The sequence below is a fragment of the Triticum urartu genome, chromosome 7A, assembly GCF_056163025.1.
Source record: "Triticum urartu cultivar PI428250 chromosome 7A, HENAU_Tu73, whole genome shotgun sequence".
NCBI classification, from domain to species: Eukaryota; Viridiplantae; Streptophyta; class Magnoliopsida; order Poales; family Poaceae; genus Triticum; species Triticum urartu.
Window position 1 is genome coordinate 636,634,416 of NC_141879.1, and position 14,204 is coordinate 636,648,619.

Below are 14,204 nucleotides of genomic sequence, written 5' to 3' on the forward strand. Positions count from 1 at the left end.
GTCAGCCCCTCTGCCTTGTTGTACACGCCCCACGCCTCCGTGCGGATCATCTGAGAGAGAAGACTCATCAAGTTCAGTTCAGTTCGGAGCGCACTCCTTGCTCATGCTCTGTTCCTGCCAATCTCGTCGCTCTGTTTCTGTTTACGATCTCGGTTCCGTGTTTGTGCATTATGGTGTTTGAAGGTCAATCAATGGACCACCACTACAGAGTTACACTTTCGAGTTTTTGGAGACGACCTGCACGGCATTGTCTATCCCAGCGCTTCTCCAACGAAGCCCCACCCAGCCCAGCGCTCCGCCGGCGATGCCCCCACCCCTCCTAATGCTTCGCCGGCGCTATCCCTATCTCCGACGACAACCCTCCATCCGGCCTCATGCGCGCCTACTTCTCTCTCTTAGTTCGGCCTGGCAAATCGCTTCAGTGCAATATTTTTTCAACTTCACTACGATGTTCGAAAAATGTGTGTTCATGTGTGCTCATGTTGCTTCAGCTTCAGCATGCTTAGAGCAACTCTAGCAGACCACGCAAAACGCCGGCCCGCAAAACGCGTTTGCAGTTCACGTGAAACCGCTTTTGCGGGTCGGCGAGGGCTAGCACAGATGCAGACCCCCCAAACGGACCCGTAAAAAAGTATATTCGCGGAATATGCTTTTTACGAGTCGGCTTTGCTCGGGCAATAGCGCAATGACCCGCAAACAGAGAAACTGCAAATCTGAAATTTGTCATAGGGCTTCACAAACAAGTTCAAATTCAAATGACATAAACAGTTTGCGCGCGAATAAAATCAAAGTTCATTACGCAAAAGAGGGCATGCGAAGGTATGCGCCCATGTCCAGCATCATCTTGGGGGGTCGATCTTCATTCGGCGCCATGGAGTCCATCTTGAAGTTCATCGGCGCCACCGTAGCCACCGTAGCCACCTCTGTCGCTTGTACCAACTCCCGCACCGAAATCATCCACATTGCCACCGTATGGAGCAGAGAAAACATCACCGGAACTGGAAGACGGACCGGCCGAGGCGACCATTCTCCTCTTCAATATCTCTCTCCTTACCATATCATGCCATGTTTTGATGACGTCGTCCATGTCATTGTGTTTCATTGACATGATCTTGTTATCTTCGGCGAGCAACAATGACGGCAATTTGTTTTCAGAGGCGCGTACTTTTCTCTCCTCAATGGCAGCTCTGCGCAACCCCTCTTCCTTGAGCATTTGCCATTTTTCTTGCTTCTCTTTTGCCTTCTTTTCGGCCAACTCTTTCTTGATCTCCAACGACTTCAACAACATTAACTCGTTTGATTGCACCATGGCATCAATCTTCTCCCTCAAGCTCGATGCTTCTTGCTCTCTCTTTATCTTCTCTCTAGTCTTCTTGTCGCCATCGGGCTTGTTCAAATTTCTTGGGCCATCATCATCTTCATCTTCATCCATGTTTGTAAGTGAGCCTCTTTTTGGTGGGGGACTCTTTGTCAGGGACGGAGCTGCCTTATAGGCATTGGGGTCAGTTGACCCCAATGAAATTTGATAATTCTTCACTAATTTAGTACTAATCACTAATATACATGACCCCATCAAACTATTTTTCTAGCTTCGTCCCTGCTCTTTGGCGATCAACTTCCACTTGTCGCACTTTTGGAGCAACTCCCAACAATGCTCGAATTTGAAGGATCTGCCTTCCGAAGCTTCCATGTCCTTGTATCTATGTTGAGCAATCTTGTCCTACTCAATGCGAACGAGATGTTGCAATCATTTTTCATGATACATAATGATGATGCACAACTTGAACAAAGGCAAAGCAAACTCACATAGTCGGACTCCACGGTGCCACTTGGAGGTGCATTGCGTACTTGCTCCAAGCAAGCTGCCCAACGGCTGCACATAGGCTTGATGTTCTCCCAACGACCTTGAAGCGACTGAAATGTGCGTGGAGTCTTGTTGGGGTAGTTTTTTATAATGCGGAAGTATTGATCTTCGATCCTTTGCCAATATCTCTTGGCAGTTTGATTAGTACCCGTGCATGCATCAAGATACACCGCACTCCAAGCTTTGATCAAAGCTTGATCTTCCAAGATGGTGTAGTTCTTCGATTCTTTGGCTTTTCCCAGCTTTTGCTTGTGAATTCTCAAACGCTTCCGCTTCGATCTCAGCCAAGTCATCCGCACAACCATGATCGTCCACGCCGCACTGTGTTTCATTGTAGTCGAAAGGTTTGAAGGGGGCTTGATCAATGTCAACCGCGTTCGTGTCCAACAAGTTCACGAACTCGGTTGTTGCATTGTTCGAACCACCGCTGTACCGAACGATAAGAAGTCACGAGCTACCGGTAAACAATGGCGAAAATGAAAGAGAATCACCAAAGTCTGAAGAGATATACCTTCCGGCCATTTTGTCAAACACCTCGCTCGCGGAGGGAGCGGCACCGTTGAACGGCATCGCCACAGCACCTCCTTGCGGGGGGATGGAGTGAGAGGTTGAAGAAGATTTGTTCCTTGAAGTCGGAACCTTCCTCCGCTTTGCGCCCGCGGCCTTGCCGGCCTTCTCCGCCGCCGGCCGGGATCGCACAGCGGCATTGCCGCCCGGAGCGCGGGCCATCGCGCCGGGGGCAACCGGATTCCCGCCTTGCACAAGTACGTTGCCCTGCCGCTTGCGGGCAGGCATGACGTGTGCTTGGGCGACGCCGGCGGGGCCTACGTGGCCGGCGACGAGATCCGCCCGAGGGAAAGGGGCGTGCGCGACCTCGACGGTGACGGGGGGCAGCATCGGGTCGTCCATGGCGGCGAGGGACGGCCGGGGAGGAGCGGCCGGAGCTTCGGAGGGGGGGCAATGGTGGCGGAGGGTGCGGGAAGCGGGAAAGGGGGCGCGGAAATGTCCCTCCCGCCAAATCTCTCGCCGGATGGGGGTTGAGCTCAGGCCGGCCTCCCAGCCCGTGAAGATAGAGGTTGGAGGAGAAGATTTGCCGCGCCCCGCAAAAATTTTTGCGGGCCGGGGCTTTTTGCGAGGTCTGCTCGTGCAGATTTTTCGGCCCCGACCCGCAATTTGGCGGTTATTTTGCGGGCCGGGGCGTTTTGCGGGGTCTATTGGAGTTGCTCTTATGGAACCTTCAGCTTGTGTTCATGAGTGCTCATCGAAACTTGAGCTAGCTCGCCGGCTCCTGGATGCCACTCCTGTACTTTCAACAGCACGGCCTGCTATTTTTCTCTTCACTGCTTCCTCAACTTGAACTCCATTTTCGTTATAGTTAGCAGCATGTTCGTTTACAGAAATTGCTGCAGAGAAATGAACTCTTAGCTTGTTTCTTTGAGACAAACATTGGTATACTTGCTAGTTAGCTTGGATTTGTTGTGTAGACAGAACAGAGCATGTGTGAGTGTGAGTGCGAGTGGAAGGAGTGATATGCTGCTGTTGGGATGGGATGGATGATGTTAGTTTTTTACCTCGCTGGTGATCAGATCTATATTATGCAGCAAAAGATTCTTTACCAAGCTCGTGTTCAGATTTCATTTGAAAAAAATACGTGGATGCTTAGGAGAGAAAAAATAAATTAGTATGTACCAAGAAAGTTCATGTTAAACTGCCTCAGGAGTTCATTTACTACAAACCGTGGATGGATACTTTTCTCTCTCCCATGTGTACATGCGTGTGTTCCTGAACTCTATGTACTGAGGCTGAGTATCCTCCCCTTACGCTTGTCCTTGCAACCTCCCAGACGCCGGATCGTGTACGTCTGCGAGGTGGTACCTTGTTACTCTCTTTTCTTCCTATCAATGAAATGAACTCCTGAGGATGTGGGTGTGGCATGTGTCTAAAAAATGAAATTGTGTTCATAAAACAAAAAATAAATAGAAGACGACAAACCCCAAGATGTTAGTAGGAAAAATTATGATAGGTTCAAATTGTTGAAATATGGAAGCTCAAAATTGTTAAAATAAATCCAAAATTTTCTAATACTCACCTCCCACCTATTTTCTCGCAAATATAAAAGTATAGAACCTCTCTCTTGAAAACAAAGAAAAACCCAAGGAATTTCACGAACAAACTTATATGAAATCCTAGATATATCGGGAAAAGAAAAACCGTCATTGTTCAACTTAAAAATAAACACGTGAAATTCCTAACAGGGAAAAACAAATTGGTTTTATTTTCCCCATTTCTAAAATAAATACATAGAAGTTCATAATAAAAAAGTTGAAAAGTTCAAATTAAAATAACGGTGTAGTTCGGCATTTAAATCAACTCTGATTTTTTTCTGTTACTAATCAGTGAAAAGTGAGAAGTTCAAACAAGAGCAGTTTAAATTCATAAAAAAATAATTTCACTGTTTCCAAATAAAAAAAGTCTAGAAGTTCAAATTTAAATAACGGACCGGTTCAATACTTATTACAAAACTAGGATTTTTTTGTTACTAAAAGAAATAAACCAAAAAGTACAAATAAAAAATAGAAGTTCGAAACTTATAAAAAACTCAGATATTCCTTGTTACCAAATTAATAAAATAAATAAATTCAAATTAAAAATAACGAAATTAATTCAATGCATACGGAAAATCCAAAATTCTTTAGCGGCTCTGTCGCCCGAACAGGGGAGGTGGGCGCGGCCAGGTGGGCCGGCTGGCTGGGGAGAGGGGTAGTTCGGCCACGGCCCAGGGGAGTTCCCGTTTTTTTATTATTATGTTTCGTTTTTCTTCTTATTACTTACGTTTTTATTTTAGTTTCATGTTAATTTAGTTTTATAAAATATAAAACTAACACCTAAATTAGCACTATAAATTACGCTGCCAAATTTAGTTTGAGGTTTAACTAAAATAGTTTAGTATTTTTCTAAATTAAAAAGCATTAATTATTTAGTTAAGACACTGTTTTAATTATTTTATTGCACTTAAGAATTTTATAAAAATATTATTTCTCCATCAATATCACCTATGCATTATTTTCCACAGTTTGAACAATTTATTTTTGACATCTTGAAATCTTTAAATTTTGACTTTAACTTCAATTTGAATTTGAACCGGGTTGAGTCAAAGGAGGATTTAGCAACAGTGAAAATGTGATATGATACCATTAACATGGGATTACCCTAGTTTAACTATCCGGGCGTAAGGTGGTCCGTGTCAGTGAACTGCACAAGGGCGGCAACTACACGGCCACGTGCGCTCGGCGCACTGCAAGGCCGAGGACGCATGGACTGCAAGGGAAGGAGGGCAACTCGTGGGGGACAGAGAGGGGACGCCTGAGATCTGCCTGTTCGGCGCCACACCGGTGGAGGCCCTCGCCGGGACACCCATGCACATGGTAGGTGGGGTGGGGTTGGAGGTTGGACATTGTAGCACTCGTCATCGGCCGCCACGGAAGTGCAGTCCGCCGCCGTACATGTTGCTGCGGTTGGTGGGGGACGCTGGGAGGCACGGGGCAACAGTCTGGTACGACCTCTCGCAGGAGTCCTGTAGCGGCGTCGGCCGGATCCACTGTCGGTGCCTCGCTGGAGCCCGCGCCGGCCGGATCTGAGGCGGAGCGGCCGCCCGGATCTGCAGTGGGGGTCAGGATGAGGGGTAGGTGGTGGTGAAGGTGGGGCACGGCCGCGATGGCTCGCCGGCGCGGTGTAGCCAGGATGGCTCGCCGACACGTGGCGTTGCGGAGGGAGGGCCGCCTCCGCCCAGATTAGTTGTCGGGGAGGGAGCGCTGGTGGTGCCATGGTGCGGGAGGGAGGGAGACGAAGGTGGGAGGCGGTAGTTGGGTGGGGCGCGAGGAGATGTGGGAGGAGTGGGGTGGATTTCGGCCAGGGGCTGACCTGTTCTTTTTTCACAAAATCAAAATGGTATACGTATCATATGACTTCCTAGAAAAATAGGACAACACTAACATCCACATGTGTGGTAGGAGCGAAACCCGTCCACACGCCCTATAACATACAGACTGCGTCACGTCACCGCATGCATGTATGTAGAAATCTTTTTAGATTTCAGTTTTTAAAATATTTTATCTCTTAAATGAAAAATCCGATTGAAGATCCGTTTTCATCATTAAATCCCTCGCGACGAGATCTTCGACACTAGATCTCATATCAATATATTTCGACGATTTTTTTGTTAAAAGTTGCCATATCTATTGTTCATGAATTGCCATGGTGTTTACATTGAAGTTGCCATGATATGTTTCAGTTATTTTCTTCTATATTTAAAAGTAAATTTGGACATATTATAAAACGGGCAATTAAGAGACTAGGCTTGCCATGAACCATAAATTAGAATTGTCATGATACATGCACTTAGAATTGCCAAGGTTCATACAAAAAATAATTTTTATGATCAAAGTACTGGAATTGCCATCATCAAAATACTAAAATTGACATGCTCTACAAACTAAAATTGCCACATGGCAACTTTAGTTTAAGCACCACGGCAACAACAGTGTAAACATCATGGCAACTTTTGGGCAAAAAAACATTTTGTCGAAACATACCAACATGGGGTCTAGTTTTAAAGATCTCGTCGAGACGGATTTAATGATGAAAACGGTTTTTTAATTAGGAGATAAAACATTTTTAAGCAGAAAACCAAAAAGATTCCTGCTAATGTCATTTATTTTGACATGGCAAAATGAGTGGTAATAAAGGCGTGTGGGTGATGTGCAAGATGCCACACGTGTGGGCGTTAGTTTTTGGCTAATACTTACCTTGAAGGAGGATATATACTTGTATATACTACGTGGAGCATGTGGCTTAAGGCCTCAACAAACTTCCTATTAACAAACGTATGCCCGTCTATTTCCTCTCGTCCTGGCGGCTGGAACCCTAGCCGCCACCAGGAGAGGCCAAAATTCCAGCGCCGCCCTTCGGCGACTCCTCTCCGCCGGTGATCTCGGTCATCACTAGTGAGGGGGTTCGTCGGATCCACACGTGTGGATCGTTTTTGCTCCCTCGTAGTCTAGGTTGTTAGGCTGTTTATCGTCTTGGCTTCGGCGGCGACGTTGACGGCGCTGAATAAAGATTCTTCGGATCCTTTCCTGACGAGGCCATCGGTCTTATGGTTGGGGATATATTTGGAAACCATTCTATTTAAGCATGGATGGGGCGGCGGTGGCATCCTCGTGGTGGACATGTGTCATCAGGCTTCGTCGTTGCGACGATGTTTGCTCCAGCGTCGCAGCGGAGCTTGGGAGGCAGTCCAGGAGCATATGCAGATTGTGATCTGCATCGACGACATCTGAAAGACGGAATATGTGCCGGGTTCGTGGTTCATGAATGGCAGGTATGGTTTCCTCCCTCGGTGTCTTAGTCGTTGTGGGATACCAGATCTGGAGTTTGATAGCGTGTCCGGGGTGTTTCCCGGTCTGATTAATTCAGTGGCAAGGGCTTCACTTTTAGTGAGCCAGTTTGGAGGTCCGCAAAGCTGCATATCAGTGATGGAGCCGCGCCAAATTCGGATGAGGAGGTGATCCGCCATTATTTTCTTCGATGGCTGCTGCCGTGGTGCCGGAGGCAGGTGACAGGTGTTGGTGTCAAGCTCAGAGATGTTCTGGTATCTTTTCAATTTTGCCATGTCGGTTCTTACATAACTTATACTTTGATCTTTATGATATGAATGAGACATATATTACCCTGTAAAAAAAACGAACTTCCTGTTTAAAAGACGGGAAAACCACAAACATCGTTCTTTAATTATAGGATCAAGTCATGCATGCAGACGCTAGCTATTGCATGCATCGGTTAGTTTGCTGGCTATTGGATATATCCAATCTAAAAGACCTGTTAATTAGTAGGAGTATGTATTTCTAGAAATATGAAAGAGGATTCCTATTCAATAACTAGAAAAACGTCCGTGTGTTGTAATGGGGCCACATTAACTTTAAAAGTTCAATATCAATTATGTTAATATTATATTTAATATTCTCATACATATTAAGTGACATTAACAATCTTTTTTACCATTAAATTCTCACACACACACCCTCTCCCTCCCTCTTCCTCACTCTCTCTCCCCCTCTCCCTCACTCGGGAGGTGGGACAAAAATAAACCCGGAACGGAGACTATCAACTGAGACATTAAGAGTAGAGATCATTTAGTTGATAAGAATAAATAGAAAACGGTGTTAAAAAGGAGAAACAAATTAGAATACGTTGAAAAACTAAAAGGACGATGTAAAAGGGGATTCGCCCTGCCCCCCGGGCCTTGCCACCGAACCGGCTCAGCGGTCCAGTCCCCGCGCGGTCGTCTTCTCCTGTTCCCCGAGACGCGTAGCTACAGAGCCGGGCTCCCGCCCAACCACCTCGCTGGCATCGAAGGGGAATGGATAAGGGTGACGCCCTTCCTTCCCTACCCCCATGGCCTCACTCCTCCTCGACGCCCCCTCCCAAATCCACTTCTCCTCGCTCGCTCGATCCCATCGATCTGGACGAAGTCAGACGCCACGACCACCATGACCGACCCCGTCCACATGGCCACTGCCCTCCCTGCGGGCTAGGAGCTTGTCGAGGAGCTCCGAACGCCTTCGCTACTTCGTCTGCGCCAACGAGATCAAGTCCAGCACCCCCGAATCGACGTCGCTGCCGTCTTCCTCAACCTTGGGCCACCGCGACATTGCCGTTCGATCCGCGCCACCCCGAGCTCCCATGTCTTCCCCTAGGGCGCCATTGATACCGCCATGATCTCCTCTTGCCTTTCCCCTGTTTTCCCTCTCATTTGCTCTCGTTAGGTATTTCGCCGTGGCTGAGAACCGCCGTCCGCCATGGCCATTGCAGGGGTAGCCACCGAGCTCCTCGGATTGACCCCGTGGCACATGCCCGCTCCTATGCACGCCCAAGCCCGAGCCTGCGGGGCCACTCCCTCTCCATGCCCACGCCCGTGCTACACCGCGTCGGTCGCGCCTGCCGCTGCCGTCGCGCTTGCCCAGCCACCGCACCACTGCGCCCCGCGCGACACACACCCTGGCCGCGCGCCACACTCTCGCTGGCTGCGCTCGCCCCGTCTGCTGCCGCCTATCCCTTCGCTCGCCCCGCTGTCGCGCCCCTGCCTCGCGCCGCCTCCAGTCGTGGCCATCTTCTGCCGGCCGCCCCCTCAGCCACGCTGGCCGCATCTCTGCCCTCCATCGTCGGCCGCTCGCCTCGCCTGCTGCGTGTTGCTTCCTGCTGCTATGCGCTGCTCTACCGCTGGTACGCTGCTGCGCCATGCCGTCGACACCGCCATGGACAAATGTGGCGGAGGGATTGTTAATGGAGTATGAGAAGGAGGTGGCGGAGAAAGTGTGGAGAGGCAGGAGGTCTGGGGCGGTGTCACCTGGCTGTGGTGGAGGTGTTTATGCGAGAAGTAGCCGGAGTGGAAGGAGAGGTCATAATTGGAAAGAATCGCAAAAAAAATCATAACCCAGAGATCTCAGTTCAAGAAAATGCTAATATCGATGGAGGGGTGATTTCCTTCAATAGGTGGAAAACATAGAAAATATTGGTGGTTATCAAGGAAAGGTAAAAATTTAGAAAAGTTAGAATTTTTGAACTGATTTCTATGCAAATGGGGTTTTATTGTTTGGTAACGTGATATCAGTACCCCGCTTGTGACGTGTCTGATTAGGAAAATTTGCAAATGTTAAGAAACTATTTATTGGGAGAAAGGTTGTACGTGTCTGTTATTTGTTTTCTAAAACAAATTTAACTAATAAGAGAAATCGATTGATTTAGATAAGTTAGGAAAGTTAGATTAAAATGTATTATTTGTTTCCTGGAAATCTGTTATTTGTATCCTAAGACAAATTGAACCAGTAAAAGGAATCGATTGATTTGCATAATTTAAGAAAGCTAGATTAAAATGTATTATTTGTTTCCTGAAAATCTGTTATTTGTTTCCTAACACAAATTGAACCAATAAAAGGAATCGATTAATTTGCATAATTTAAGGAAGTTAGATCTGTGATTTGTTATACGTTAGGAAAGTTCTGGTTGTAATAAAGAGTGGAGAGAAAAATACACCGATGGACCAGGGTGGGAGGGATGGTGGAAGGAGAGACGAAAAAAACTCAGCGAAAATAAACCGCGGTCCAAGGTGGGAGGGGGTGGTGGGAGGAGAGACGAAAAAAAAACTAGCGAAAATAAACCGCGGAGACGATTCACCAACTCGTCCATTAGAAGTAGAGATTATATCTACTATTAAACAATCAAACTAACTCTTTCTTAAAGCCATATGACAGATGTACACAGTTTAATTAGCACTGGATGATTAGGATTAGACTTAATCTAACAGCTAGCATTAACTTAACCTATTTTCTGATGCGTTGGCTGAACATGCTTCACCGCAGAGGATATACGAAGCTCCGCCCTGTACCTACGCGATAACTACAATCACGCAAAGGGCAGAAAAGAAAAAGGAAAGCGATCGCGATCAGATCCCCTCGCTCGCTAACTCCCCCGTGGTGCGACCCACGCCGCCTGCCTCTGGACACCAGACAAGGGTCGAACACCCACGCCACATGGGCCGCCTCCTGACCCTCCTCCGCCACCGCAGCCGCTGCAGAACCGACCGATGCGCGGCGCCTCTCCCACTGCGGCCCGCGACGCCCGCAGCACCTCCCATCCCCTCCTATCATCTTCCCTATCCCTACCCAGCGGACGACCAGAAGAGGTGGAGCTGACGTCTCCCTCCTTCATCTACACCGACGATGAGCCTAGATGGTGCCCTCTCGCCGTGCACGCCCTTGATCTAGATAGCACCGCCGAGCCCGTGGTCCTCCTCCCCGTGTCACCGGATCTAGGGAAGATCCGTCTCGTCCTCCCACATCGGCCACCATGGCCGTCCTCCTCTGCACCCAAGCTTTGCCCATAAGCTCCTTATGCATTATCAGGTTTGAGCCGGCGATTTGGATCGAGCAAGTCACAGGAGCTTGCTGGCAACACCCAGTCTTTGATCTCGTTTGTTGTTCATCTCAGCTGATTTTTCTCTGGAAAATAATTTGGAACATTAAAAACTGCATTTTGAAATGGTTCAAACAAACTGAATTTTATTCGTCCTGCAACTACTAGATTTTCCATTATAGCCGAGGGTCCAATCACCGTCGGATATCTAAGTTCACCGTCGGATACCCTAATAACCGACGGGTCACCGTCGGCTATCTCCCGTCGGCCTTGCTTTGTCGGCCATTACACATATATCCGACGGTACCGTCAGATAATATCATTTCCAAGGGTAATAGGCCGACGGTTAACCGTTAGACATAAATTGATCAGCGGAAGCTCGACGACACTTATAGCCGATGGTTCCCCGTCGGATATTTATTTTCCTACGGTTATTGCCTCCCGTCAATTTTCTTAATAGTCAACGGTATATTTGGCTGTCAAGGTTATTTATAACCGAGAGGAGTGTCAAACCGTCAGTTAATATGATTATTGATGGTGCATAGAACCCTTCTGGGATTCCTTTAGTTGAGAACTTTCTAGCACCATGAATTGATAAATTCACCAATGTTCCGAAGTTCCTATGGGCATATTGTGTACCCGGTGTTTGTTGCACCGTAGGAAATAAGTCACCCTTACAAATTGCTTGCATCGAGGGTTGTAGCATACCAAGAAATTGTGATTCATGGCGATAGTATTTCAAAATATTGGCCTTTCAAATACATCTCAGAATCACACAACTACACATGATCAAAGAAAATATATTTTATTTAGCATAACAACAAAAAGTATAACATGTCTAATGAGTTGAATCTATATTACATTGGCCACACTGACGCATCTAAGAAGTGTCAAATGAAAAGCAAAATAGTAACTAAGATATAATGGTCCAAACATTGTGCATAAGCTAAATTGTCCATGAACTTCATAACTTCACTTGGTTGCATGACTCGAAGATCATTAGACTCATCACCATTATCGTCGTCTTGATCGTAATGCCCATTGCCATATATATCATCTCCCACATTGCCATAGATACCATCGTCATCGTTAGTATCATAGCATTATCACAACTCAATTTATCTCCAATATGACTTCCCAATACCTAAGAAACTATAAGACTAGTTATAAGAGAGATGAAAAATGATATAATGCAGCTGACATTTAATTGAACTAAAAGGAACAAACTTGTTCGGGAATCATCTACACATTGTCATAGAAATGACATCTTAGTAATAATTATTAGTGTTACACCAGTACTTCAATCCTTTGCCAACCATATGTCTTGCAAATGGAAACTGAAAAGTAAAAGTGAACAACAAAAATAAAATGACTATTGTTTTGCACCTTTTATGCACAGGGTTATACAGACTAGTACTTCTAGATCTTTTAATACAATTCACTTCTATTTGTGATAACTTGCTTTAGTAATCAACTCTACAAGTTAACCAAGAGGAACGGTTTATCAACTTAAAGTAAAGAGTAAGTAAATCTAAAATCCACATCAACGCCTATGTGTTCATAAATCATTACATGGAGAACTAAAATGCCAAGGCGACACATACAACATGATTAAGGAACAAGATAAGATGGCAAATCTACCATCAGTTAAAGAAAAATCTGGATATGTGCCATTAAATCGACACAACTTTGAGAAAATATCATGGAAAGATCTTATTGTAGATATATAGAATTGAAAAGAACAATCCATTAGGAAATACATCATTCCATGGGCCATATGTGTCAGTTCATTGCCTCAATTGATGTCTTCTCCCCTGACCTACACACACATTTCTCGACACAAAGATATGCACCAGGGCCAGCAAACATAACACACGCACAAGATACTAGAATGTCTTCTAGGGAACAAGTAGTTGTACGAAGCTAAACTAGTATACTATTCTTTTGTAGTAGTTTTGCCAGCATAGTTGTGTGAATCGTACATATTTGACATCCTGGCTAGCAAGGATTTGACATTCAGAATCAATCAGACTAGACTAGATTAACGTGGGTTGAAACCTTAGATTGTACTCCCTTCGTTCGGAATTACTTGTCTCGGAAATGAATATATCTAGACGTATACATCCATTTTCAAGACAAATAATTCCGAACGGAGAGAGTAGATAAGTACTACTCAAAAATTACTCGCGAGTAATTGGTACGATGGAACCAAAGAGGTGGTACGTAAGTTCAACAACCAAAATTTGGCCACCTCACCGGTGGATAGGATCTGCTTGGACAATGATTCGTAGAAAATCCAGATGAATGGAAACATATGTACTCCAGCATGTATGAATTAAGAAAAAGCAGATGGATGGGATTTGATTATGGTGATACCTGATACGGTACCTCTTCGATCGGAAGGATCAAACATCTGGCTGGGTAGGGAGAAGACCTTTCCTCGGGCGGCTGTTCAGCTAGAGATGTGGACCTCTCGCCTCCTTTACCCTGCATGCGAATGAGAACCGGCCAGCGCAGAACATCAGCCCACGGCGCCGGCCGCCCATTAGCACGCCCCGCCGCTCGGCCATCAGCCTTGCGCCCCTGTCCCCCGCTCGCCCATCAGCCCGTGCTGCCGCCGCTCCCACAACAGCATGCGTAGTCACTCGCCGTTTTCCAGCCGCCACCACCAGTCGCCGTACTTTGCTGCATGAATACAAGAAAATAAGAGATCAAGGCGAGGGGAGAAAGGAAGTCCCGGGGAGACAGAGGAAAGGAGGCACTGACCTAGCACCGTAACTTGCCGAGTGCTGTCGGTCGCTGCCACAACGGGTGAGAGACGGGATCTGGGTGGAGAACTGCTCTAGGCTCCAATCGAGAGGTGAGTGGGAATGAGGAGCTTTTTTATTTTTTCATGAGGTGGAAGCTAATCTGGAGCTGGGCGTTGGCAAGGTTCACGACGTCCCAGTGGGTGGTTAGAGGAAGTTGAGATCGTGGCTTCGTGCCGCGTGGGCTATTTCGACTTTTTCTTTCCTTCGCGCGTGTTTTTTTTTTCAATTGGTTTTCATCACTAGTGTATCCCTAAAAAATACTTACGAATTTATACACATTGAAATATACGTTTTTTTGCGAGTGACATTGAAATATACGTTTCAAAATTTTAAACTCAATAATGTGTGGATGGGGACTGACAAAGTGCACTCTTTTTTTCACAAAAGAAGGATTAACACTGGCCTCTGCATGCACCCAACTACTTAATTAATTATTCATCAAAATCTTACAAATTAATACATTAATAAGTCTAAAGCCATCAACCTGGCAACAAATGTCGCTACTCCTATCAATTTGATGAAGGAGGTGCACATGGACGGGCCGTCTGCCCAAATCTCAC

The 14,204-nt window shown here is 46.3% G+C and overlaps 1 long non-coding RNA gene across 1 annotated transcript; it reads right to left on the minus strand.

The window, feature by feature from the left end:
- Window positions 1-11,596: 11,596 nt before the first annotated feature.
- LOC147960925 (uncharacterized) lies at window positions 11,597-13,742 on the minus strand. Its single transcript, XR_015611500.1, has 3 exons — window positions 13,601-13,742; window positions 13,211-13,519; window positions 11,597-11,986 (listed from the first exon to the last, which is right to left on the minus strand). It is a non-coding gene; the product is annotated as an uncharacterized LOC147960925 (long non-coding RNA).
- Between the last annotated feature and the right edge of the window lie 462 nt (window positions 13,743-14,204).